We start from the raw sequence: 3,442 nt of genomic DNA, 5'->3' as shown, positions 1-3,442 counted from the left end.
GATTTTTTCTAGGTCGGATTTTTCTCAGTCTGATATTTTATGCCAAGAAGATCTTGATGAATAGTTTTAACTATCATCTTTCAGTTGTATTTTGGACGAGTTTTGAGTAGGGGAATGAGAGAGAAGCTTTAGCCATGGTGTTCTTTGCTCTGTCTGATCTTTTCTCTATGTTTTGTTTGCTGACCCTTAAGTTATCTGACTCTGTTTGCTAGGAATGTTTTTTGACAAGGGATGTGTGGATCCGAGTCGGATTTCTACAAAATCCACCACCGAGACGTGTCATGTGTTGACTGGATATAATATGCTGAGTCGAATTTGTGCTAAGTCGGATTCTCGCTGACTCAGATTTTTGCCGAGTCAAATTATGCTGATCCAAATACTGTTGAATAAGATGTTGTGTCTGATGTTTGTTGAGTCAGAATAATGCCGGTCAAATATTTTCTAAGTTGAATTTGTACTGGGCCAGATTTTGTTGAGACTGAAGTTCATGCCAAGAACATTTTGGTTAAATAGTTATAACTATGTTTGGTCATGGTGTTCTCAAGTGTAAGGGAGAAGGTTTTGTAACGAGCATAAGTGATGTTCTCAAGATCTGTTAGATTGTCCTGTTGATGGATCTGATGTATTGCTGCCTTTTTGCATTGTGAACTTTCTGCCATTCCATTGAAAATTTCCAAATTTTCAATATCAGATCATCCCCCATATTCTTCAAAATCAGATCATCCTCTTGTAAAGGCACATTTCACCTAATCCAATTATTAAGTCCACTTGAACATTCCCATAATGTATTCTTCTTTGTCCAGTTTGGAACTCCAAATTTTGTAGCATATAAAATCTTGAATTTTGATAATCCACCATCCGTATCTGACATTCCATCCTGCAAGAATCCGCTTCTACAATCTCATCATCTTTAAAGCACACATCTTTCAACAAAAGTATGCTCGGATTGAGAACAGCTTGTCCCACATCAATTTCGAAATGCACATCCATTGAAATTTCATCATTCTGCATTTCAAACATCATTGCATGCTCCACAAAACCTGTTAAACCTATTTTTTACTCCTCAAAGACTTGCTCTTGACATTCCTAATGCTCAATATGATTTGTGAGACCTTTTTCAGATTCATCCCTATTTACATTGGAACAACAATCAATCTGCGTCTTCCAATTCTTTGCAACTGAAGAATATCCTTGCTTGATATCGACCTGTGATATCAAAATCTATCCTTCAAAACATTCAAAACCAAAAGTTTGATTCGCTTGATCATTCGCAACATCTGGCATAGTGGTTTGATCTTTTGTCTGAGTTTGCCGATCATCAGAATCAGCCTTTGTAAACTCCTTCAATGTTCCTTCAACACCTTTTGGCAACGTTCTCACTTGTAGGGATCTTTTTGGTGGAGACTCCTCTTGAAATGATATGTTTTCCATAAATTCCTCCTTAGCAAATCTGATTTCAGACAATATAATTTCTAGCAATCCTCCTCTGCATTCATCTCACTATCCACCTCTTCAAGTGGGCTGTGAATAACATGAACAACATCATGGTTATGTATGACATACTTCTCTACACAAATAGTGTAACAATATTCTCCATATGTAAACAACATAAGTTTAAGCAATGGATCTTCCTCTTCCACTCCATGGGTATACTCTAGTGGTAGATTAGGGGTATCTAGGGGCTCTTCTAGGTTTTTTTGGCCAACCTCCTTTTGCACCTCCTTTTCCTCCATCTTTGGTATCCCTACTTGGTGGATTACATGAACCATTCTCCATCCATCATCATCATCATCACTTGAATCCCCTTCAAACTCATTCTCATATGAATCCCTCAGCTTCTCACATGCTTTTTGCAACTTGAAAACCTTCTTTCTACTAGCACATGATTTTTGCGTATCCCCTTTATGATCATCTAGCCATTCATATGGATCCTCCAAGTCATCTTCAAAATCATCTAACTTCTCTAAGGGTCTTTCCATTATGTTATAGGGAGTTTGTTAACCCTCACGGCTCACGGACACCCCATCACCGACGACGGACGTGTATTATGTATTTGGTAGAGTCAGGTACCGGGCTTGTCGGACCAATAGGAAAAGGGTAAGAGTGATCGCCGATGAGAGGCGCACTCTAACTGGGACATTCAAGGGATTAGTTGGCTAAGCATGGGCGCCCAAGTGTGAATGGGGTGAGCTCATATAGAAGCCAACTAAACCTAAAATTCACTGATTCTCTCATTTGTGCAATAGAAGAGTGCTCTTGCTCCATCTCCATCTCCATCTTCTTCTTCTTCACCTCCTCGTGTGTGTGTGTATATTGTGTGTGTGTGTGTGAGAGAGAGAGAGAGGGAGAGTGTGTGTGCAATCGAGCATTACGAAGGCACGACGGCGGCGAAGCGGTTGAGCGCGGCACGACTGCAGCTTCTTCTTCATCGCGGCGAGGAATCCTCCACGGCAGGAGCATAGAGCGGTGAGTGACACACCATTGCCCTCTTTTGAGCTTGCTAGATTAGTCTTGTTGTGTGCTTAGAGCCATTTGTGGCTCGCACAAGGTGTATCAGCAAGTCCCTTGCTTCGACAGTGCGGCAAGGAGCGCACATTTTTGGCGCCGTTGCCGGGGAATCGCCCTGCACTAAGCCCAAGAGGCACTTTGTGCTTCTCCTATGAGTTGTTTGTAGTAGGAAAGAAGAGGAAGAGGAAGAGGAAGAGGAATGAGTTGTTTTTCTGCAAGTTGTTAATTTCTGTATTGTCTGCAAGTTCTGTGATTTCTGCATAATGTTGTGTTTTCTGTTTGCACACAGTCTTTGCACAATTAGTAGTCGTTAGCTTGTTTGTAGTGAATGAATGAGTAGGAAGGCAGTTAGCAATTTCTGTTTGCACACAATCTGCACACAGTTTTCTGTCAAGGTTTGGCTGCACACAGTCTTTGCACAGTAAGGTAGTGAGAGAGGAAGTAGGTGGACAGTTAGCTCACTGTCAGGAAGCAGTTAACAGATTAGTTAGTAGATTAGTTAGTGGTTAGCAGCACTGTTAGTAAGTAGATAAGGTAGTGAGCTGTCTGTGAGCTGTGAGCTATTGGCTGGGAGGGTAGGTAGGTGACAGTGTGTGTGGCCAAGAAAGGGTCACCAAAACCGCGCGCGGTCGTTGCCCCAAAAAAATAAAAAATGTATATATATATATATATATATATAATAAATAAAAAATTAAAAAAATTAAAAAAAAAAACAAAAATATTTAAGCGTGAGTGACTGGGGGGCTACACTAAAATTTTGATCGGGATCGGGATCATTTCCCCAAGCCCAAGCCCAAGCCCAAGCCCAAGCCCAAAGCCCAGGCCCAGGCCCAGGCCTCAGTCCTATGATATATACTAGACTCACTCTTATATATATACCCTACCCCCTCAAGAGGGAATGAGAGCATGTGGGGCAAGTCCTCCACTCTCCTCC

At 41.3% G+C, this 3,442-nt stretch overlaps 1 pseudogene; it reads right to left on the bottom strand.

Annotated features, from left to right (window-relative positions):
* Positions 1 to 714: 714 nt before the first annotated feature.
* LOC147437933 (uncharacterized) lies at positions 715 to 1,733 on the bottom strand (annotated as a pseudogene).
* Positions 1,734 to 3,442: the final 1,709 nt, after the last annotated feature.

The sequence above is a fragment of the Adiantum capillus-veneris genome, chromosome 17 (genome assembly GCF_014529385.1).
Source record: "Adiantum capillus-veneris isolate H3 chromosome 17, ASM1452938v2, whole genome shotgun sequence".
NCBI classification, from domain to species: domain Eukaryota; kingdom Viridiplantae; phylum Streptophyta; class Polypodiopsida; order Polypodiales; family Pteridaceae; genus Adiantum; species Adiantum capillus-veneris.
The sequence above is the reverse complement of the archived record's forward strand: the minus strand, read 5'-3'. Positions and strand labels throughout refer to the sequence as shown.